Source organism: Protopterus annectens, chromosome 7.part1 (assembly GCF_019279795.1).
Source record: "Protopterus annectens isolate FY-2018-M chromosome 7.part1, PAN1.0, whole genome shotgun sequence".
Lineage (NCBI taxonomy): Eukaryota > Metazoa > Chordata > Ceratodontiformes > Protopteridae > Protopterus > Protopterus annectens.
Window position 1 is genome coordinate 13,296,852 of NC_056740.1, and position 26,053 is coordinate 13,322,904.

Consider the following 26,053-nt stretch of genomic DNA (forward strand, 5'->3'; position numbering starts at 1 on the left):
AATTTAGTTCTAGTAAACTGGGAATTACAACACGTTCTTCATCCCAACAATCCATGGCATGAATATATCCTTTATTATGGACATTTTGTTGATGATTTATTTATATTATGGCAAGGAAAGATCAAACAATTTGAGCAGTTTAAAACTTTCCTTGATTCCACTACAACATTCTTAACATTCACAGCTAGTCATTCCAAAGAAAGAGTCAGTTTCCTTGATGTCAACATTATTCTCAATGGAACAGGAACTCTAGATATGGAATTACATAGGAAAGAAATGTAGAGGAATCACTACTTATTAAAAAGCGGTATGCACCCTAGGCATATTTCTAAGAACATCATGTGCAATGAGGCTAAAATAATTAATAAGCGTTGTAGTCAGAAGGATACACAAGATAAAGAAGTTATATTTTTGCAGAAAAACCTGGAGGAGAGAGGTTATAAAGATCAAGATCTGAAGCTTACTGACAATAATGAACAAAACAGCAATATGGATTACAAGGATGGAATTAGACTATTAACTTATAGCTCTGACAACCATCAAATCCAAGATGTGATAAAACAATTTTGACCTGTACTAACACAAGACCCACTATTGAAGGAAATAGTGGGAGATAGACCAAAATTTGGATATAAGAACAAAAATAATCTAAAAAGGTTACTATGTAACACCCATGGAAATGGTATAAATCAAATAGAAGGCCGCAAAGGAACATTCAGATGTGGTCATTGTATTTCTTGTCCATTTATAGATAGTAGTAAACAATTTGAAAATTTGAGAACAAAGAAGACCTACACTTTCAATGTTAAAGCCACGTGTATTACCACCAATGTAATCTACTTAGCTACATGAAGTCCTGTCCATCTTTTTACGTGGGGAAGACTAATCAAATGTTTAAGAAACGAATACAAAGACATCAAAGGGATATCATCAACAATGATCCCCATAATGCATTGGCAAAGCACATTAGCAGCCACAAAGACCATTCATTTGTGTTTAAAGCTATGGAGGTTGTATATTCATGTCTAAGGAAAGGAGACATAGAGAACATCACAGAGATGAGAGAAACTAAATGGATAATCAGTTTGCAAGCTGACCAACCACCAGGTCTAAATAGCATTATTCCGATAAAACCTATTCTGAAGATGAGAAGACCTACCATAACTTGCGTGAATATGTGGGAGAGTATTAAGTGTGCGTGGAAGAAAACATCGAAACGTCCTTTATTTTTTTATCATGAAGGTGGTCTCTATTACTTATATTAAATTGTTTGTTTTAACTTGAGATCAAGTCCTATCCGTAATTATATACATCAATCCTTTTGTTTGGTTAATATTTCAGTTTACTATGATTTTTTTCTACCTAAATTAATAACTAAGCGACATCTTTGGTGATGCAGATATTATGAGAAGGAAGAAGCTAATGACATTTTTATCTGTTTCGCAACTTCATGCTTACTGTGTAGTTTTAGCAGTAATAATGATTAAGGAGGAGTTAATTCAATGCCATCATGACAAAGATTGTGTGAAAACTGATTTTCATAGTAGGATGAAGTTGTCTCCCATTTGTGGAGAGAAAGTATTAACATCTGGCCATTATGGATAAGGCTTATGTCTGTATTCAAAATATAGAAATGGCCTTTGTCTCTCCCATGTGAATAGAACTCTAGTTTCTAGTAGAAGGATCATTGCAAAGATTTGATGCAGTGCCAATACTCATCTGTTAGCAATTCTTGGCTGCCAATGAGAAGAAAGAGATGAGTAGTTTTTGTCGGGGATGTGCGCCAAGCCCCGCCCATATGCTGTTGATTGGACATTAATGTTACCTATGGTCCTATAACAAATGCAGAAATCCTAGTAATCAGGACAACGTTAACTTGTGGCTGTAAAACATCAAGCCCAGGAATATTTCCTTTTCCATCAAGTATGCGTGTCACCCTTAGTGAATAGTGCAGTATAAGTTTAGTAAAGCTGCCATTTGGGAATCACACCATGTCTTACTGCGATGATAGATCACGCATTTTTACAAGATGATCACTGCTTGGGTTCAACAAATATTTCAACATGAAAATTATATTTTGATTGGTTTCTCTCTAGCAAGCTCCTGCTGAAAGTTTTCCTATGCAAGAACCAGATAGAATCCAATATTATAAAATATGCTAAATATTAACGAAAGAAGGGAGCGACAAGCTATTCAACTTAGTTATAATTTTGATTGGTCAAAACGGATTATTGCAGTCCATTATTGGTTGTGCTTTCTCAGTTATTTTGCATATTTGTCAAAGGAATTACCACCATGATCAACAAAGGGGTGTGGCTTAAGCGCAAATTCCTATTGTTAATACCAGCTCAGAGAGAGAAGAATTGCCGAGCTGACATTGGTTGCTATTACAGTGAATTTGCATATTAGTTAACAATGTCAATGCAAACAAATTAAAGGTGGGATTCAACTATGAAAGCTTCTGATTGGTAGTATAAATTAAAAGAGACGTGGAAGGAAGAGAAGTTACTGGTTATTTGCACTTTGCAAGCTTTTATTGGCCAATTGAATGTTAAAGATCCTGTATAAAAGCAAGACTGTCCCTATTTTATTTACAATCTGAAGAATATTTAATCGAAAGCGCTTATCGTATGTGAGCTTCCAGGGACTTTTTATTATTTTTTAATTGGATTCAATAAATTCCTTTTTTAACGAACATTGGATTTGTTTATGTGGACTAGTTCGCCCAGACATCTGCTTCCAGCCTTGGAACTTTACGTTAGCCTTGGTGTTCTTTCTGCCTAAGTTTGTGTTTTTTCCTGTTGGATTGGCAGTTTCACCACAGCATTTGGGAGATTTTCTTGTTCATATACAGACAATGGTACTTATCTGTGCATATTTGTGGTGTACTGATTCTTATAAGAATGATGTGCATGTTATAACAATGACTTGACTTTTTCCTTTCTCACTTCTGAGAGTTGGGCATTATTGAAGTACATGAAACAATATCACGCTAACATTTTCCATTTTGCTATGGCACACTGCAATCCATGAGAGCATATGACTCATTCTTTAACATCATCTGTCCACCTTCATTTCTATTTCTCTCTCTTTTTTTCTGTGTTTCTCTTGATCATGTTCTTCTTACTTTGCTTTATACAATCAACACAGCCAATCTTTTTTCTCTTGTGATTTGACCAAAATATCTTAGTTTCTGTTCAGCAATCACACTTACAAGCTGGAATATTGTCTGAAGCTGTCTCAGGATTGATTTATTTGAATGATATTCTCCATATAAGCTTCAAAATGTTGCCATACCCATGCATTTTAAAGGCTTCTATCTTTCTAAAGTTCTTCTTGAGTGCCCAACAATCACACCCATACATTGCAAATGGAGAGGTTAATGTTTTGAGTAGTCTCAGCTTGGTATCTTTTTTTAGACTGTGATCTTTCCAAAGCTGGGTGACCAATGTGATGTTTGATCCTGACACACCTAACCTAGCCTGAATTTATTTGCTACAGTCTAGATTTACGTTTATAGAACCTACTGGCAAATAAATTAGCTGCAACTTTACACCTCTCTCCCCTCCATCTGTCCCTCAAGATATACCTGAAACTGGCTTGCCATCAGCTATCACATGAGACCAAGTCCTAAAAGTGGTATCCAAAGGTAAAAATACTGCATTAAGTGCATTGGTGGGCCCTGAGAATAACCCTGGATGCATCCTAAATAGCATGAAGCATGCTTTAGCTACACATCCAACAACAACGTTTAATCTCAGCTTCCATACAGGTTTTGTACCAAGTGAATGGAGAACAGCTACAGTCATTCCCTTACATAAGGGAAGACCTTCTACAGATGCAGACAATTACAGACACATAAGTCTGACCAGCCTTATTTGCAAAGCCATAGAAAGACTCACCATGGAACTAATCAGTCCGGACATAGGGAACCTTCAAACACTGGACCCATCTCAGTTTGGTTTCATCAAGGGTAGGTCATGCTTATACTACCTGGTGGATTTTTTTTAAAATGTCACCAAAGCAATGGATGAAGGCAAAATAGTACTTGCTGCATGCCTCAACCTGGCCAGAGGCTTTTGACGCAATTTCCAACTCAGGCATAGTAGAAAAGTTAAATAAATTGGGAATAAACCCATATGTCACCTGTTGGATTGCCAACTGGTACACATATAGGATGCAGGAAATAAAAATAAGGGCTATTACTTCTACAAAGAGACCAGTCACCAGTGGAGTCCCCCAGGGTTCTGTGCTGGGACCTCTACTGTTTGGTATCTACTTTTCTGATGTAAAAACCAATACCAAATGGACCTGGCTGACTAAGATTGTAGATGACTGCAAGCTAGGAGCAGTCATTGAATCCCCGAATGACTTAGCCATCCTGCAAGTAGGTTTGTCCCAAATAAATAACTGGTGCCAAAATTATGGACTGAAACTAAATTCCAAAAATACATTTTTGTATCCTTTTGGGAAGTCATCTATCCTAGGGCGCTACCACATTAACATTAGCCCCCAAGAGTTGACCCTGTTGTTCACGGTTTGGGAACTTCAGTAGACAGTGACCTATCTTTTGACCAAAATGTGTCCATTGTTGTAAGAAAGTCCTTCTATATTGAACAGCTTATAAATAAAGGGATTATGTCCTCATTATGACCGTCATTATTAATAATGCTTCCTTTGGCATGTATCTGTCCAGACACATGCAACAAATGGAATGCCTACAGAGATACTTTACAGAAAAGGATACAAGGCCTAAACAACGTGTACTACATGGACTGACTCAAAGCTCTGTCACTACTGTATACTCTGTATCCTACAAACTGCTAAGAGGTGACCTGTGTATGGCATACAAGGCATCCTCTGACCAAATACTGATGGATTTACTGCACATCAGCAAGTCAGATGGCATCAGAAATACTAAGTCTAGGGATTAAACCTCTTCTGCAACATCAACAAAATGGTTTGGAGGGACAGGTGTATTTTCTGGAAGATACCACTACTGAGGAACAGACTGTCCAGCCACATAAAACAAAGTTCATCTCTGTCCATATTCAAGCTCAACTTGGATCTATGGATGGGAAACAGAAAATTTACCCCAGGACTTCCCCCTGTACTACTAATGGACAAGGGCAACTACTAAATGCTTTATATTGTGCATGGATCCCCTCAAATTATCCATGGTATGATCCCATTTATTCCCATTAGGAGTAATATATAAATATTAAGTTGTCTATCTCTCCTTCATTCTTGCTGGTTGGGTTCAGAGCCAATCCTCGGCTCCGACTCGGCCATCTTCAAAAGCTCGAGACCTGCATACTGGCTTGAGGCCACCCTATATCCCATGATACCTGGCGCTAGATACCCAGAACTCGTTTGCCGCTTCTGCTGCGAGGTTGTCTTACTGGCTCAGGTCATATATTTTATTATTATTATCTTTTTTTGATAAAAAAACTAATAGGTCTAGTGTAGTTTGTTAATCATAGTATACTATCTTTCTTGGGGTAGCTTTGTTTAGGTATATATCTTTTCCTTACCTGTATTCCCTTTCCCTTCAGAAAACTCGTTTCAGTTAAAGAGTCCCCTCCCCTCTCTTTTCTGAAGTAGCCGTTTAAGTTAGAGGCTAACCTATTTTTTCCTTTAAAAAAAAAAAAAAAAAATATATATATATATATATATATATATATATATATATATATATATATAGTTAGTATTTACTTAGTTTAGTCTATTTGTTGTTGTTAGACTATTGTGTGTATCCTTGACTGTTTTTGGGTGTGGTAATTTGTGTGTGTGTTATAGTTACTATACTCAAATTGTTATAGTTGTGTTTTTTTGTCTGGTATTCCCTTCTTTAGCTATGTCTAAGGATACCAAGGTGTCCGGATTCAAGAAGTGTGATTCATGCTGTCAGAAAATGTCTCTGACAGATGGTCACACTTCTTGTGTCTATTGTCTCGGCACCGTGCACCTGCAGGACTCTTGTTCGGTTTGCCATGCTTTCAGTCCAAGAGTCCTGCAGGAGCGTAGGAATAAATTAATCCTACGGGGTTTGCTCAGACCTGAGGAGTGACCGGCTAAGACTCAGCCCGTGAAGTCCTCCAAGCCACCTAAACCTTCAACTCCCAGTTCGGAGCTGTCGTTAGGTGAAGCTGCTACTTCTGCCTCGGTTCCAGCTGGAACCGATGTGCCTGCCTCTCAGTCGGTTCCGACACGCACTTCGGAGCCGGCAGGGAGTCGAAAGAGATCTAGGTCTCCCTCCCTGGAGTCGATACGCTTGGCTCCGAGGTCTCCTCTGCTCCAATCGGAGCACAGTCATCGGTCCTCCCACTCTTCTCGGTCATCGAGATTGTCAGATCACGACTTGGAGAGAGTGGTCATCAGGCTTTTGAAATCGCAGGCCCTAGCAAAAATGTTGTCCAGCCCCCCTCAACAGGGTTCGGCTCCATCCTTGTCTGCAGTCATTCCTCCTCTGACTCCTCCCTTGAGTTCAGAGCTGGAGATCGTTGGGGTTCGAATCGTGGAACCGTCGGCACCGATACCTTCTCCTTCGGTTCCGTCGTCGGCTCTGATCACTTCCTTGGTACCGTCCTTGGAGGGATCTGGGCACCGAGACTCCATTGTCAGCTCCGAGGGGGCGAGTGGCATCGGACACTTGTCAGACCCCATTCTCCCCCTCGGAGCTTTGGCACAGGTGAGCTTGGCTCCTACATCGGCTATGGAGCCATCCCCCTCGGTGCAGAGAGGGATTCCAGTCACTTTGGAACCAGAGCCTTCTCAGCATCTGAGCAGGGATGCCTTCGAAGTCATGGGGAGTGTGCTGGCCCCTGAGTCAGCCCCATGATCATCCCCTTTGGCTCCTCCCACTATGGTGCCTGCGCCTGCCTCTGCCCCTCCTCCAGACCCCAAGTGTGGGGAACCAATGCTCCAGGGCACCCCTTTGGGTGTATCTTCCTCTTCCGAGGCCTCCCCTGATCATTCAGATGAGCTACCTCATAAGAGGAAATGCAAGAGGAAGCATGTTGACTCCCCTGAGTCTGTCACATCAGATACCGACTTAGAGGATTCAGAAGGGTCCCCGAGGTCCCCCTCTGAAGATGTCTCATTCTCAGACATCCTTGAGATGCTTAGACAGAGGGGGAACTGGTCTACCATTAGCCCTTCTGAGGATGAGTCAGTATTCCTGGATGCATTTGGATCCCGACCTTCCACCTGCTGGGTGTCTCAGCCTTTCGACCCACTCATGTCTGTGGTGGCTCGGAAGATGTGGTCAGCTCCAGACACAGTGGAATCAACCCCTAGAAGACCTGCAAAATTCATAACTGCACCACAAGACAAACAGTTTTTGACCAAAGGTGTTCCCGTTGATGCCATGGTGGTAGCGGCGGCCACAAAGAAGGAGTTGGCTGAAACTTCTTCATCTGTCCATCCCCCTAACAAAGAGTCCAGGACAATGGACAGATATGGGAAGTGGATGTTCTCTTCAGCGACCTTCTCCATGAAGTCTCTGAATTATTTGTGCCACTTTACCTGTCTTCAAAGGGATCTCCTTAAAGAGTTTGGAGATACCCTCCAAGATCCATCAGCTGAGGGGTCCCAGGTTAAGGCAGCCTCCCAGCTGGCCACTCTTAATTCAGTGGTGAACTCCTCCATGAGGCTCATTTTTTATGCAGCTGATGGTGCGAGTAGAGCCACAGGCACAGGCGTCGCCCTAAGGAGGCACGCTTGGATGCGGCTTTGCAACTTTGCGGAACCTTTCAGAGCATCTTTCACAAACACCCCCTTTGATGGTTCCTCTCTCTTTGGATCACAGGTGAAGGACACTCTTACCAGGTGTGAGCAGGAAGGCAAGACTCTCTCTGCTGTGGGAGAGTATTTTTCCACTCCTTCCAGACCATATCCCAAGGGTCAGAAGAGTGGAAAGATGTGGTTCCAAAAATCCCAGGGAGCCTTGCCAGACACACATGGTGAGTTCCCATCCAGGGGCAGAGGAGGAAACAATAACAGACACCGCCCTCGTGGCAGAGGGGGTCCACAAAACCAGGGCAGCAGAGAATCCTTCTCCGACAAGTCCTTCCAGCATCCCTGAAGGGTTGCCCGGCTGCCCACCTCTGGAGGCAGTCGGGAGAAGATTATCGCTATACCCAAGAGCCTGGCAAGACATAACACAGACAAATGGGTATCGTCTGTTATATCCGGAGGCTACAGAATTCCCTTTGTTTGCACTCCCTTGTTGTTAAACAAGTCCCTTCCAGATGTTCCACCCAATCTAAGGGATCAAGCAGTTCAAGAAGTTTCAAAACTGCTAAGAAAAAGGGCCATCCAGCAAATCCCAGCAGACCAGCAAGGATCCAGAATTTACTCAAGGTTGTTTTTGGTACCAAAAAAGACAGGGGATTGGAGACCCATTCTGGATCTCAGCAGACTAAACAGGTCTGTTCAAAGAATGAAGTTTTGGATGGTCATGCTACAGTCCATTTTACCCTTTCTGGGTCAGGACAATTGGATGTGCTTCATAGATCTTCAGGATGCGTACTACCACATCAAAATGGACAGGCGCTCCAGAAGATTCCTCCGCTTCTGGCTGGGAGCCAGCCATTATCAGTTCAGAGCTCTGCCCTTTGGTCTCACCACAGCCCCCAAGGTGTTCACCAAATGTATGGCAGTAGTTACCACTCACCTGAGACGGCAAGGACTCCAGGTGTTTCCATATCTAGATGATTGGCTCCTCACTGCTACCACCAGGCACCACCTTCTGCGAGCCAGAGACTACGCAATCCAGACTTGCTCCAGACGAGATATCACAATAAATTTAGAAAAATCTGCATTGTCGCCCGGTCAATCACCTTTATAGGCGCAAATTTAAATACAAAAGACAGGTCAGCCATCCTTCCATCAGACAGGGTGTTAGTCATTCGCCGACAGGTGCAGGTCTTGTTAGGATGCAAGAGAATTCAAGCCAGGTTCGTCCTCCAAACCCTGGGTCTCATGGCAGCAGCAATCATACTCATCCCTCTGGCTTGTTTTCACATGAGGATCCTCCAGTGGCTTCTTTTTACCCAATGGTCCTTCCAGCAGCTTCCCATGTCTCACATGATTATTATCACAGAAGCATGCAAAAAGCACCTTGCATGGTGGATGGTCTCCACATCAGTGCCCCAGGGAAGACCATTTATACTTCCCCCTCCAGTTGCTACTGTGACCACAGATGCCTCCCTGATTGGGTGGGGGGGGGCATTATCAGGGCAGAACAGTCCAGGGCACCTGGCAACCTCAAGAGTACCATCTGCACATAAACGTCTTGGAGATGAGGGCCGTGCTTTTAGCGTTGCAAGCTCTTCAGGACTCTCTTCCTATCAGGACCATTGCAATTCAAATGGACAATATGTCAGTCGTGTGGTACATCAAGCAGGGCAGAACCAGGTCCTACCCCCTATGTTGAGAAGCACTCAGACTCTGGCAGTGGGTGATCTCTTCCCAACAGTTTCTGACCACAACGCACATCCCTGGGAGATCCAATGTCATAGCAGACAGGCTGAGCAGAGCAATTCTCATGCCTTACGAGTGGTCTCTGAATCAGGTAGTGATGGACCAAATCTTCCGCAAATGCGGACAGCCTTGCTGTGACCTCTTTGTCACCCTCTTCAACAGCAAGTGCAGCAATTTCTTCTCTCTCCTCCCACTTCCAGGACATTCCCCCAGAGACGCTCTAGTCCACGATTGGTCTCAGGGACCTCTGTATGCATTTCCTCCTTTTCCCCTAATCCCCAAGCTGATACAGAAAGCTACCATATTGGGCTGCAAAATAATTCTCATTGCTCCTTACTGGCCTCGAAAAATATGGTTCCCATTCCTGCATCACCATCTTCTCAAGCAGCCTTGGATTCTGGACCCAGTTCCAGACCTTCTGATCCATCAATCGGGCGGGCTGCACCATTCCCTACAATCTCTTCAGCTCACTGCTTGGTTGCTCCACTTCCAACCTTCACCAGGCTTCCTGATATCTCCCACTCTGTGCGTGAAATCATTTTATCATCGCACAAGTCTACCACTAGAAAAACTTACGCTAGTAAGTGGAAACGTTTTTCGTCCTGGGCAGAGGGTAAGAGTATAGACCCCTTTTCAGCCCCTTTACACCACATATTGGAATTTCTTGTGGAACTCTTTCATGCTGGGTCCGCTTCTGCTACAATTAGAGTTCAGTTAGCTGCAATTTCAAATTTTCACATTGGCCTGTCGGGAAGTAATATAATGTCTCATAAGCTTTGCAAAGCTTTCCTCAAAGGGACCACTCTGCTCAGGCCCCCAGTGAGAGATCCTCCTCCTCCGTGGGATCTAAATTTGATTCTAGCTTCTCTAATTTTGCCCCTCTTCGAACCTGCAGCTTTTTGTTCTTTGAAGTTTTTATCTTGGAAAACCCTCTTTCTGGTAGCGATTACTTCAGCCAGAAGAGTTTCAGGACTCCATGCTCTTTGTATCCGTCCTCCATACCTAGTGTTCCACAATGACAGGGTTGATCTCAGGACAAATCCTTCCTTCCTTCCCAAGGTCTCTTCTGAGAGTAACTTGAATCAGTCCACTGACCTTCCTGTGTTTTTTCCCAACCACTCCAACAGGGCAGAATATAAGTTGCACCAGTTAGATGTTCACAGGCAACTGTGCTTTTATTTGCATAGGACTAAGGACATCAGAAAATCGGACCAGCTTTTCCTTTCTTATGCTGAGGGTAAACAAGGTCTACCAGTCTCAAAAGTAACCTTATCCAGGTGGTTTTCTATTATCACATTTATCTATCAGCTAAGGAATAAAGAATTGCCTGTTAAACCAAATGGTCACTCCACCAGAGCTTTAGCCACTTCTGTGGCTTTTCAGGCTAGGTTGCCCATGGAATCTATTTGTGCAGCGGCCACATGGGCCAACCCTCATACTTTCATTTCACATTATAAGTTGGACATGGTTTCCAGGGGCAGAGCTGATTTTGGTTTCACTGTTCTGAGGAGTTTGTTCCAATGAGCCACCCAGGATTTTAGGTGCTAGGGACGCTGTCCCAACCAGCAAGAATGAAGGCGAGATAGACAACTTAACATAAAGAAGTTATGTACATACCATAATGTTCCATGTTAGTTGTCTCCTCTCGCCTTCTTTCTTGCGTCCCACCCTCCATCCCCCTATCCTAGTAGACTGAGAAGAGTTCTGTATGGTTTTTCACTGGCTGAGTCTTCTCTGGCTATTCATTTTTGTCTAGTAGCCTTTCTGGAGGTTTTATATATTCCAGGATAGGATCCTTTCCTTATTATGTCTGCAATTAGACTTACCAAATGAGATCTGGGTATCTAGCGCCAGGCATCATGGGATATGAGGTGGCCTCGAGCCAGTATGCAGCTCTCGAGCTTTTGAAGATGGCCGAGTCAGAGCCGAGGATTGGCTCTGAACCCAACCAGCAAGAAAGAAGGCGAGAGGAGACAACTAACATGGAACGTTATGGTAGGTACATAATTTCTTTTTATCAACCATGGGATGGGTAAGGCTAATCTCTAATCAAATGGGATAGAGTAATTTGAGCACAAAAAGGGAAACTGGCTAGGTTTAAAATAGCCCTCAAGGGCAGGTAGCCTAGTACTTACTTATGAACCTATGTTAAAACCTAAGTATTTAAAAGTACTCACTTGCTCAATGTGCCCTCCATGGCAATATGTGGTGAGTGCTTCATTTTGTATTATTAGTGCCATGGTTTTTATTTTTTTACATTCTTGAGATGTTTTTCAAAGGAATAGTCTGAGACTTTGGTTGATTTATCTCCTTCTTGTTGCAATGAGGGCAATATTAAAATATAAAAATATTATAAAATGTAAATTATTAAAATTCCTATTGTTTATTTGAAAACCAGTCATATCCAGTTCATCCATGAAATTTCACATCACTTCCTCTTATATGAGTTGAAACACTTAGGTGAAGTTAAGCACATTTGCTGTACCCCATTTAGAATGTGCTTTATTCTAATGGCACTTATTGGTGTATGTACAGGTATCTGACAACTCAAATAAAACAATTGTTTATACCCATATGCTTTAATACATTCAACAACTTTTAGTGATTCACAGAGTCATGGGCTTTCTTGTAAACAAATGCCATACAGAGAGGCTGACTGACTTCTCTGACTATATCTCAGATTATTTGGAGGTTAAACACTTGGCCTCTATAGTCTTCACCCTTCCTGAAACCACATCAGTTATTTGGCTAGCTCTCATTCTGATAATGGCATAATGTGCTTGAGAAAGACTCATAAGAGTATTTTGCTGGCATGGCAGATCAGTGATATTGTCCAGTAGTTGGGACAGTCTTTTGCTTCCGGTCTTTTTGGAAATGGCATAAAAACTGAGTTAAACTAGTCCTTTGGCCATTGTCCTGTCTGTAGAATCCTATTGCAAAAGTTGGTGAAAAAATCTACTGATCTGTTATTTCCAGCGTTAATAATCTCAGGAAGAAGAGGCTATCAGTACCACATGCCTTTTGATTGGGAAGGTGTCTAATGGCATTGTGAATTTCAGTGTTCAATATGATGAGTTCTAATTCATTTGAAGGTTCAAATGAATCTTCCTCTTTCTTACTGTAATATAACTCTTCTGTAAACTCCATCCAGCATCAAATGATATAACCTAGGTTGCTCAGTAATCTTCTGTTACCATTTTTGATGTTTCTTTGTCTTGGCTTAAATCCAGCTCTTGACTTAAATCCAGCTCTTGACCTTTTGAAAATATCATATGCTTTACACATATTGTTGTTCGTCAACCTAGCTTCAGCATCTGCACATTGCTGCTCTAGCCATGCAGCTTTGTCTTTATATACTTGCCGCTGCACTTCAGTATCATTCTGCATTCTGGGGATTGATGTTTATATTTCCTTAAGCTCCTTCTTACCTCCAGTTTCTCAGCCTCCTATAAAATCCAGGGTTTGTTTATTGCACAGCCTACTCTTTCCAGTATGTTTGTAGTGTCTTCCATAATTGTCTTGAAATGCCTCCATTATGCTTATACTTCTCTTCCTTCATTTTACAACAATTTTATCATTTCCATCCTATTATTAATTTTTTTTGTAGGAGTATGTTTGGTTGTGTCATGTTCTAATTTCTCCAAGTTAAAAACTCGGGTGGAGTTAAGAGATTTTTGATAACGTATACTGGAGCAAAAGGTGGCCCTAACCATATTATGGTGTGATGCACAATCTGGGACCAGATATGATGTCAAGGTTCTAGCACTTTTAAACCAATGTCTTCACACTAAAATACAGTCACCCTGATATTTCTTGTTGAGATCCAAGTGTACCGCTTTTAAGGTGGATGTTCAAACACTGTGTTGGTAACCACCAGATTATTATCCCAACAGAAGTCTAATGATTAATGTTCATCATATTGATCACTGCTGCAGTAGCCTTAGCTATATGGGTTATATCCTGCCAAGGATATAACAGCTGGCAGCTTCAAAAAAACTTCAGCCACCTTCCATGTGCCCAACCCATCAGCAAGCTTGAGCTGAATAAAAAGACAGGTTTGGGTGCTAATATCTTCAGAGATTTCCTGCCATCAAAGAGTACTCTCCTGTGAGGCTTTTGAGGATCGACAGTTGGCTTGTTCATAGGTAAGTACTAGGTAATTGGTCTGCAGGCCATTTCAAACCCAGCCAAATACCCTATTCAAAAGTCCCCTCTAGCCTTATGGAGACCAAGCCAAGATAGACTGAGAGAGAGTCTGAAGCTACCCTTCCAATTATCTAGGTTTTCCTTGAAAGTGGCAAAGGTTCTACTCTGCTTGACATGTAGTTGAGGAATATGTTCAGATATGAATCTATCACGGCAATGGGTCTTATTTATCTGATGATGAATGTTTAGTTTCTTTAAATGCGTATTTGATGTACCATTAGTTCTGCAAAGGAATAGGAGATCAAATAGTGCTGGATCTTTCATGGCATGAATGGCAAGACATAGATCTCCACAGAGGAGTCTGCAAGAGACTGAATACAGAGAAACGGCTGACATTCTTTCCATTTTTAACAAAGAATTTTGAGGCCACTGAACTTTTTCTATGAATCTCTGAGATCTGTCAAGATTTGGTGACCAGCCACTGTTCTACTGTGACCTCCAGATCAATCTGAGGTACCTGCTTTTAACAAAAATAAGTACCTCTTTGCTCTGTTGTTGCACTTTTTTACTCTATTTTCACTGTATTTCTGCATATCTCTGCATATTTAACTGTTTTTGCTGCTTATTGCACTTTGCTCTAAATATAGCACAGTCTAGACTCAGTTTTGCTGGATCTAGGTCTGTTTGTTTTATCTGAGCACTAAAATCCAGCTATCTTTTGTTGGAGAGGGCCTCCTTGCAATCTTGTGGCATGAGATTGCAGTCGAGGACCCATCTGATTCAAGGTTGTTGGACCAGGGCTCAGTGTTGAGCTTTCCAATTGCTTAATTGGTTTAAAAAAGGTTTCTCTTAGCTGCTATACAAGCCCCACATTTGCACGAGTTTGCACTTATTTTAAATAAGCTACACAAGTTTTGGCAACCAACCACTATTCTACTGGGACCTTCATATCAGTCTGAGGCATCTTCTGCTTTTAAATGAAAAATACCTGTTAGCTGTTTTTTTGCACTTTTTTATTGTATTTTCCTTTTATTTCTATATATTTCTGCATTTTTAACTGTTTTTGCTGCTTAATTGATCTTTGCTCTAGCTATAGCACAGTCTAGATTAAGTTTTGCTGGATCTAGGTCTGTTTGTTTTATCTGAGCACTAAAATCCAGCTATCTTTTCTTTGAGAGGGTCCCCTTGCACACTTGTGGCAGGAGAGTGCAGTCAAGGACCAGGGCTCAATGATGAGCTTTCCAGCTGGTTAATTGGTTTGAAAAAGGTTTCTCTTAGCTGCTATATAAGCCCAGCATTTGCACAGGTTTGCACAACATGCACCATCGCACACCATCACTCACTAAAGGGTGATTGCAGATACCCATGGCTGTTAGAGACACAAACTTTTTAGCTAGTTAATTTTCCCTTAGTCAACTGCTTGTGCTCTATTGGTGGTATCTCGTGGTTGTTACTCATTGCTAAGAGAAACTTTCAGAGAAGCTTCTGTGGTATCACACAAGTCCCACCCATTAAGCTCGTCGAAGACTGGACATTTTTCATCTGTCCACCAACCTCAGCTGGTCATTTCTGTCCTCTCGCTCTTACTGACCGCACTATTGTACCCTGCACTATGGATGGATGATTTTCCACCATTTCTTCAGCCAGCCTAGTTGACTTGGGCATCCTGAGACAATGTAGCAATTGTCTCATGTACATGTACAACCAGCTTCTCCTAATTCATACAGTTTCAGTACATGAGAGATGCATCTATATTAAGAACCTAGAATCCAGGCTGCCTCACTCACTAGACAGTACACTGGACACAAAGCAGGTTGTCAGCTTATACACCTCATTTCCTCCACCAGCCACACTACCAGTGCCTAAACCTACATATGCAGAAGTCCTTACCAGTAACCTACCTAAAGATCAAAGACCTCCCAAACACAAACACACTTCACATAATACAGCCTCAGTAGACCACAGTACACATAAGAACCCATGCACCCATGTCTCAGTGAACAAGCCCATAAGGCATAACACTAAATCTAACATCTTAGTCATAGGTGACTCCATTATGAGATACACAGATGTCCAGCTCACCAGGCTGGATAAGAAAAAGGTCACAGTTAGCTGCCTATCAGGTGCTAGGATTCACCACATCATGCATGCACTCAAGTCTCTCAATGACAAGTACTGCTATGACTTCATCATAGTCCATGTTGGAGTGAACGACTTGAGATGTACCTCACTGGACTATATTAAGAGAGACATGACTGAGGACTAGGATTATGTGTCCCAGGCAGGTATGCCCCTAGCCTTAAGCAGCATACTACCTTCAGCTAGGATGATGCCACAATATAGACAGAAAATGATTGACTTCAACAATTGGCTTAGTTTCTGGTGTTATTCTATGGGGATCCAGTACCTGTCAGCCTGGGATGATATGGTTGATAGACCTGGATGCTTTGTCAGACATGGTCTTCACCTGTCACCCTTGGAATTTCAGTTACTGACTAAGGCTCTTGCAAGGTCACAAGAACAAAATTCCTGATATAAAAATATCCTTAAAAAACAACCTCAAGGTTATGTTGCTAAGCACTAGGACTCTAAATCCAAAACCACTCTCTGGAAGCAGTCCTCACCTTAGAAGATGCTGACATCTGTGCAGTCACAGAGACTTGGTTTAAGGCTGTGTAGAAAGCACTCTGGCCATACTGGGTTACAATGCCTTCCATATGTTTAGACCACTAAATGAGAATAGTTGAACCAAAGGAGGTGGAGTATCGATTTTCATCAAAGATAAATACGTCAGTAAGAACGTCAGTCGCCCTGCTAGACAGGGGTCCAGGAAAGTAAATAATGTGGGAAGAAATAGCCAGGGAATTGTTATGGCTAGGCTTGTATAGGCCCTAGGGCTGATAGCCTAGTACCAACCTATGAACCTATGAACCTATGAATACACCTCCAGCTTGGTTAAACAGAATGATTCCCTTAAACTACTCCAGGTACAATTGACCATAGGCAAGACCCTCTCCATTTTATTGCTAGCTATAGGATCCCCTCCATGAACCAGGATACTCACACTGCCTAGCTGGATCTACTTGAGTCACTCAAGATACAACCAGACACCCTAGTTATAGAAGACTTTAATTACCCATCCATAGATTGGGCAAGCTATACCTGTACTAACGCACTCATCCAAAGGTTCTTGAACTTCCTAAACTCCAGTGCCCTGGATCAGTTAGTTGACAACCCCACAAGGGGCTCAAACATTCTGGATCTGGTGCTCACTAACATGGGTGACTGTTGCACCACCCCAAGTGTGTGGCCCTCCCTGGTGATATCTGATCATAAGTCAGTCTCATTAGAATTAACAATTACATCTGACATACTCGCAGCAGAAACTAGACTACAAAACTTCTCCAAAGCCAATTGCAACCTATTATGAGATGGCATTAATAGCTTCATAGCTCCTGCCCCCACAGATCACAAAGACACCTATACTGGGATATGCAGTACACTAATAATTTGTATAAACATCTATACAGTTGCATTGACTCAGCTGTACAGGACAGAATCAAAATAAGATATTCAAAAAAGAACAAACCTGCCTGGTGGACACCCTCCATAAACAGGTTATACAATAGGAGAAAGAAATTGCTGTCTAACAGCAGAAGGAATGGTATCATAATTGGAAGCACTCCCTGCTCTGCTTAAATAAGCCACTAAGACACCTTGTAAAGCAATCTGAAGCTAATTACGAATCCAAATTAGCCTCCCTAGCAAAGGGTAACCATAAAGCATTCTTTAGCTACATCTGTAATCTTAAAGGAAAAACCCAGATTTGCGCCAACGTTGTTTTTAATGGCACCACATATACTGAACCTATGGAAATAGTCAACCTGCTAGCAGATAGGTTCAGTGAGAACTTCTCTCCCTTGTCCTTGCCACAAATACCACAATCATCCCTACCACCTGTGCCCCACCTGTTATATCTAAGGAACAGGTCTTAAATGCTCTTTCCAAAGCCAAAAACACAGCCTTTACAGGATCTGATAACATCCATGGCTTCATTGTTAATGGATTAAAACAGGAATTAACTGCACCACTGGGGCACTCTTTTCAACCACAGCCTAAACACTGGTTATGTCCTGCAAAATGAAAAACAGCTACTGTCATCCCTTCACATAAAGGGGGTGCATCCACTGACCCTGAGAATTATAGTGCCATAAGCCTGATCAGCCTTATCTGCAAGGCTATGGAGAGAATCATCATGGACCTTATCAACAAAGATATAGGAGACCTCCATATGCTGGATCAACTCATTGGCTTTGTTAAAGGGAGATTGTGCTTATTGAACTTGGTGGACTTCTTTGAGATGGTTACCAAAGCCCTGGACAAAAGTAAATCTGTGCATATGGCCTACTTAGACTTAGCTAAGCCCTTTGACACTATTTCATACTCTAGCTTCATTGATAAACTCACTCAGCTGAGGATTAACCTGTATATTGTCAGGTGGGTTGCAAACTGGCTCACTGATAGAACACACACAGTCAAAATAGGGACTCACCCTCCATCAGCAGACCCATAACCAGTGGCATTCCACAGGGTTCAGTGCTGGGGCCCCTGTTATTTGGAATTTATTTCTCAGATGTACAGGTGAAAACAAAAGGTCTATGGCTGGCAAAGATGACTGCAAATTAGGAGTGGTCAATGAGTCCCCCAGTGATGTCGACAGCCTACAAGAAGGTCTTACACAGACCAATGATTGATGGCAAAGTCATGGGCTCAAACTAAATGCAAAAAAATACATCATCATCCCCTTTGGCAAGGGCAATGTCCCTGCAGATTGCCACATTAATAACAACACCTTAAGCTCTCTATCTGTGGTGAGAGATTTGGGCACACAGGTTGATAGCAACCTCTCCTTTGACCACCGTGTCTCTACAGTGGTAAGAAGGGCTTTCTACATTGCCCATCTTATAAGTAAGGGCATTGCTTCCAGAAGCAAAGAGGTCACAACCCCCCGTCCTCTTCCCTCATCAGGCCAATAATTGAGTACAATGCTCCCTTTGGTATGTACCTTACCAGGCACCTGCAGCAATTGGAGAGACCTCAAAGGTTTCTTGCAAAGATAATTCAAGGCCTTCAGCACATGTCATACACTGACAGACTGAAATCACTATATCTATACTCTATAAATCACTGTATCTATACTCTATATCATACAGACTACTCAAAAGAGATCTGTGCCTTGTGTTTAAATCAATCTCAGATGCTGGTTTAATGGAAGTGCTGCACATCCATAAGTCAAATGGTACTAGATGCACTTACTCTAGGGACCTTAACCTAGTATGTGATATCAACAGGAATTGTTGGAGAGACAGATTTGTTTCCCAAAGGTTACCTCTCCTCTGGAACAAACTTCCATTTCAGGTGAAGCAGAATCCTTCATTAACCCTATTTAAGTGTAATTTGGATGATTGGATTGGAAACCAAAAAATCACCCCAGGAGGTCTCACCTGTGCCTCTAGCGGATAGGGGCAATTGTTGTTGATTTAGTTCTGCTTGAAACAATGACACTCTAGGGAAAAGGGTTGGAACTTGGCTATGCTTGTATGGGCCCCAGGGCCATTAGCCTAGTAACCTTCTATAATCATGTGACTATGTTTAGATAAATATATGCCAAAAGGTGCATTATATTCAATATTAGATGTGATAAGATATGAGTAAAGAAGAATTAAGACTTCTTTGGATCTTATGGAGATGCCTTTGGAAATTAGATGAGCCACATGGAAGGCTTTCTGAATTACTGTGGAGACATGATGGTCAAATGATGAGGAATTATCAGCAAGAATACAAAGATCCCTTACAACAGTGTCTGATTGGAGGGGTGCATCTCTTCTGTGGTAAATTAAACTGTTTTATTTACTAAAATGAACTATGCTACATTTGTTTTACATTTAATTTGAGACCATTGCCCTTGTACCAATTGCTAACATGGCTTAAGCTGTGTTGCATCAGTTATGAGTCAGTTGAAGGTCAGATAACAGCACCCAATTTGCAGTCACCTGCAAACTTAGTGGAGAGGCTCAGGTTAAAGAGTTTAAGTTGGGTTTTATAAAAACATATTTGGCAACCTGGTATGTTGTCTGGGCTCATGGATGAAGTATTCTTAGTTTTTGAAAGGGCTGAGAGAACTTGTACCATAGTAATTAAAGGGGGTGGCTGGGATTGTGAACCTGTGGGATAGCTATAACTGTGGGTGGAGTAAACTTTGCACTAATTTTGTTAGCTAGGGCATTAACTGTTACCTCTGGGTCAGTGATTGTAGTATTATTGTGAACTAGCTCTGAACACTGTTTGGTGTTAGTTCTTAACTTCCTGACATAGTTTAAGAAAGATTTGCAGTTTTTTTTAGTGGCAATTTTAAGTTCATACTCAGCTTTGAGCTTCCTAATGGCTCCCTTAAGCTCTTTGTTAGTTTGTATAAGAATGCTCTTAAAGTAGGTAGAATGAGACCACTTATAAGCATTAACTATTTTTTTCTCTTATTATATAATTTATTCTCCCACAGTGGTTTGTTTTTAAACTTTTTATTATATTTGTTGTGGATACGGACTACCTTATCAATAGAACTATTTAAGTGGGAATAGAAGTTAGAGGCATAGGTATCACCTTTAACAGCAGGATCCTTCACAGGAGTATTATACCAGAACTTATTTAAGTCATCAGGTAACTGAAGAAGGTTTGCTTTTACGAAGTTGCCAAATACAAAGTAATTTACAGGGAGAGTACCACCATATTTAAAAGAAAGGTCACTAAATTATGGTCTACTTTGACAAGACATTATGATACATATGGAGCTGTACAAAAAGTGGCCATATTTGTGAGGGTTAGCTCTAGGATATTGGGGACCCTAGTAGGATGGTTAACTATTTGTGAAAGAGAGTTGGCATTTATAATGTCAAGGAAGTGCTGGGTATGCCGACCTTTGGCAGTGTGGGTCAGCCAGTTTATTGATGGATAGTTGAAGTTCAATAGTAGAATGGTCTTGGATTTAATGGGAATTTCAGCTAATGTGTTAAGATATCAACTATGTTCAGAAGAGGATGTAGAGGGTGTTCTGTAGCTAGCAATGAAGTAGTAATTAGTCTTATTTAGGCTGATTTGGACATCTAGGAATTCACATCTAGTATCTCAAGGAATCTGTTGTGAGGTGATGATATCTTTGACAAATACTGATACTTCACCTACTGCCAGTGGGTTTGAAGACATGATTGGCTATTTTCAGGGTAGAATTTTATGTTTTAACAGAGTGTCATGAGACTATATTGTACTTCTAAACAACGGCACTCTTTTTTCCTGTCAGTTTAAAAGCTGTTTAAAGTATTTTAAAAAATGTTTTTCTGTGTAGAAATTGTATTTATTTTACTTTTTGGAAGGCAAAGTGTTGTAAAGTGCTTTTTACTGTCTTTTTATGAGAAAAAGGTGACTTTTAAAGACTTTAAATTTTTGCCAGTATTTGCTGCTTATTTTCCCCAGGAAAGAGACACCATTTTTGGCTTGACTGTGGAACACACTACCATTCACATGGGCAGTCCTTTTTTCTTCCAGGTGCAAAAAGAAAAAGCTAAAGAAACAGCCTTTGCCACCACAGTAGTTTAGGAATTTGCCTCAGCCACAGATGGGTGACTCTGCTGTGGCCATTAGTTGTACCTCAGCTCACTCATCTTTTACTCCAGATCCCTCTGGTGTAACACCTACAGCCATTATGGACAAGGGGTTAGACATGTCCTCTGCAGCTGTTGGGGATCCCTCAGTTGGCAAGGGAGAACCACTCTTTTTGGTCATGGAAGAGGGAACAGGGGAAGGCTTCCTCTATTTTGTCAGAATGTTGTGCCCGGGCATGGGGAAGCTGTTGCTGCCATTAATGACACTGTTGGTCATTTTTTTCCAGTCAAAAGAAACGAAAAGCTAATTATGTATGTAATCCTCCTCAGATTTCTGTGGATAGAAGTAGTTTACTAGGCCTGGTTCAGGGTTTAATTCAGGCTGTTGATCCTTCTTATAACATAATTTCTGGTAAATGAAACAGGGATACCTCTTTTTCTGAAGAGATTCAAGATTCTGTATCCGGACAGAAAAATAAAGGAACAGATGCAAGTTTTTCCTCCTCAGATTTTTGATTCATAGCTTCATAGCTAAGTATTACGCTAGCTGCCCTTGTGGGCCATTTTAAGCCTATCCAGTTTCCTTTTTAGTATTCCTCTCCCATTTGCTTATAGATTGGCCTTACCCATCCCACGGACGATAATTATATATTAGCCAAATGAGAATAACTGGCATCATACCATAGATAATTTGAAGGGACGCATGCATGGGATAAAGCACTTAGGAGCTGCCTGTCCATAAATAGTTCCAGTGGGCAATCCTGGGATACATTTTATGTTTCCCATCCATAGATCTAAATCATGCCTGAATATGGACAGGGATGAACTTTGTTTTATGTGGATAGGGAGTTTGTTCCATGGCAGTGGTATCCCCTGTGAGATATATCTATCACTCCAAACCATTCTGTTGATGTTGTAGAAGAGGTTTAGAAACCTACACTGAGTATTTCTGATGCCATTTGACTTGCTGATGTGCTATAAATCCATCAGTAATGGGTCAGGGAATGCCTTGTATGCCAGACACAAGTTCTTCTTAGCAGTCTGTAGGATACAGAGTATAGTGACAGGACTATGACAGGACTATGAGTCGCTCCATGTAAGACATGATGTTAGGCTTTGTGTTCTTTTAGTAAGGTATCTCTGTGGGTGTACCAGTTGTTGCATTTGTCTGGACAGATACCAAAGGGAGCATTAAATTCAATGGCTGGCCTAATGAAAGCTGAGTAAAGGGGACAATGAAATCTCTAGATTTAGACACAATCCCTTTGTTTACAATATAGAAGGATTTTCTTACAACAATAGACACATTTTGGTCAAAACTTAGGTCACCATCCACATAAGTTCCCAAAACTTGAACAACTGGGTCAACCCTTAGGGGCATATTGTCAATGTGGTAGTTCCCTGGGGTAGATGACTTTCTAAAGGATAAAATAATGCATTTTTTGGAATTTAGCTTCAGTCCATGATTTTGCCACCAGTTATTTATTTGAGGCAAATCTTCCTGCAGGATGACTAAGTTATTTGGGGAATCAATGACTGCTCCTTGCTTGCAGTCATCTGCAGATTTAGTCAGCCAACCCTTTGGTATTGGCTTTTACTTCAGAAAAGTAGATGCCAAACAGGAGAGGTCCCAGCACAGAACACTGTAATTCTGTGATTCAGACTCAGAAAAGAGCTCAGTTCCTGATTCTACCTGTGTAGGGTTCTGTTTATCTGAGACTATTTCCAGAATGTGCAAGTAGAAGAACACTGATTCAGACTCAGAAAAGAGCTCAGTTCCTGATTCTACCTGTGTAGGGTTCTGTTTCTCTGAGACTATTTCCAGAATGTGCAAGTAGAAGAACACTGAGGTTTCTCAGTCCCTCCGAAAATACTATGGGCTCTTACAGAAGGAATTTCTAAAACATTATCCTATTCCCCCAGTTCTTTTAGTTTTGAAGGGTGTATGTATCACTGCCTGCAATTTTCCTGGTAGTCAGCCAGCTGCACCTAAAAAGGCAGAGAGGATGTATAAAGTTCCTCAGTTTTTTACGTTTTTATGCACACTTCCCAAACCTAACCCAGCAGCTTTAGCTTTAGTTAATCCTGCTGCTGTTAAACATTTAGTTAATTCCAGTCCTACTCTGATTTATAAGAATGGGAAGATTACTGATAAGCATGGGGTGGGGGGGAGTGCATGCTTTTGCAACTTTGCTTTTCAGAATGGATTGTTAGGCTCATGTTAACATTTGTTCTTATTAATTGTGAAAGTATGAGGAATACTTCTGGCAAGACTAAAGTCTTTCGGCTTTTCCTGGTTAGGAGTCGCCACAGTGGAACTCTGGTCCGCTAATGATTGGCAGTGTATTTTACAGTGCTGAGTTGCCAGCCTGATGCCCAACCTTCAAAGAAGGCACACCCATTCACACACGCACCTAACTGCATGTCTTTAAATGTCACTCGACCATGGGGAGGACATGCAGACTCCACACAGAAGGTGCTCCAGCCAAGAATTGAACGGGAGAACCTCTTGCTGTGAGGTGACAACGCTAACCGCTGAAATGAAAAAGATACAATGGTACTTGAAGTCTTTGGTTCCAGCACCAACACCCATTATCTTTTCAGATTCCAATTCTGGGATTCATGAGAAGAAAAATCACTTGGTGGAGACACCAAATATCCCTGAATCCAGGTCTCTCCTTCTTCGGTCCTGCTCCAAAGCAGTCAGGCATCACAAACTCTTTGGACTTTGCCTGGGGAGCAGTGCATAAAGGGAGATAAAACTGCAAGGTATCTAGGACAACAAAGACATACACAAGCACAAAAATATAATATAAAAATTATATAAAAATATAAAAGAGATGCTTATCCTTATCAAGGCACTCAGCTCTCTGAATCACCTTTGGTTCCCAGGACCTCTTCAAGTTGTTATAGGCAATACTATAGTGACATGGTACATAAACAAACAAGGAGGAATCAGGTCTTATCCCCTATGTTGACTAGTCATGTTAGCATGGGATATAGCTTTATGACACAATCTTACCCTACAGGCTTTCTACATTCTGTCAGAACAAAATTGGTGGTAGATAAGCTGAGTAGGACAAAGGCAAAGACCCTCAAAAATAGAATTTAGATTGAAGGTGTTCCAAGATTGGATCTGTTAGAAACACTTCTTCTGGGCACAGCAAACAGATGTTGACTGAGTAAAGGCCCCTTTTCAGCGGAGGCCCAGGGAGAAAAGCTCCACAAGTAGTACACACAATCAAATGGTTTACCTTTACAAAAGGTGAAACACACTCGTGCGATTGCTCATATGATCGAATCGTAACGTCAAAAAACAAAACTGCGACAGTTTCCAATGTTCGAAAATCAGCAAATTGAAATGCCGATTCACTGATTTTTGAACATAAATGTCGAAAAAAATGTAATGAAGTGTAAAGCAGGGGGGGCAAGCCCACCTGCACCACCCCACTTTAATATTCTAACTTTGAAATTGCACTACAGTGGGGAAAGGGACCATTTTCCAATCTCCACTATAGTGCAATCCACCCCAAAATGCCGAATCTGCAATGAGAGAATGTCACTGTGCATTTGCTCATTGCACATTCAAACCTTTTTGTGTTCAACGTTTGCAAACTTTGCAAACGTCCTTTTGAACATTTGCTGTTCGCCCGTGTGCAAAATGCACACATGAAGGTAAACCATATCAAATAGCCAACTATAAGCAATACAGTACATTATTTACACATAGAGATTATATACAAGCTAATGCCAATGAATCAAGCAGTACCATCACTGTAACAGAGGGTCGGATACATACTCAAGGAGTATTAAAGAAAGAAAAGTGTTGTTAGTATTTAGTTGACTTAGGTAGGATGATGAAATGATTGGACAAATAGGTTTCATGACATGAGGAGTAGCCAAAATAGTCAATGAGCAATCAATGAGTAGACATCAGAGGAAGAAAAAAAAAAAGGAGGGGTCAATGAGGGAGAGAAGAAGAGTATAGTGTGGACAGTCAAGGAGGGTAGTTACAAGGACATAGCCAAGTACTATTTAGAAAGTTTTTGGTTGCAGTCTAGAATTTTGAGTGTAGTAGATATTTCTAATTTCCACAGGGAGTTTATTCCAGGATTGGGCAGTACTGTAGCTGTAAAGGTTATGTCCTGTCTTGCTTTTGGGTTTGTAGATTTGAAGAAAGTATTGGTCAGAGCTATGGATAGTTCTTGGAGGGGTGTAGAAGGAGAGAAGTGAGGCAATGTCAGGACAGAAGGATGGTATATACAGTATGGAGTGTATAATCTGAAGCCGTGAGAAAAGCAGTTAATGAGGAAATTCTAACCAGTTTAAGCATTTAAGAAGAAGACAGTGTTGAGAGGAGTAGGTAAGGTCAGCTGTGAATCTAGCAACTTTATTGTATGTGGTTTCCAATTTCGATAAGCGAGAAGTCTGAAGATTGATGAGGATTTGTGACCCATAGAGTAGGCTTGGAAGAAGGTAAGCATGGGATAGGGAAATTTTAGCTTTGTTGGACAGGATTTTTTTCTTTCTATAAAGGAGCTCAAGTTTTTGGTGGGTTTTCTTAATGTTGTTAAGAATGTGCAAGTCAAATTTGAGTTGGTCATCAATGATGACCCCAGAATCATGGTATGAGACTCAACTGCGATGAGGATGTTTTTTAGGGAAGAGATTGAGAAGGAGGATTTAAGGTAGTTCATGGATTTGGGAATAAAAAGCAGGAGTTTTGTCTTTTTAGTGTTTAGAATAAGCTGATTTCTGCTGAGCCA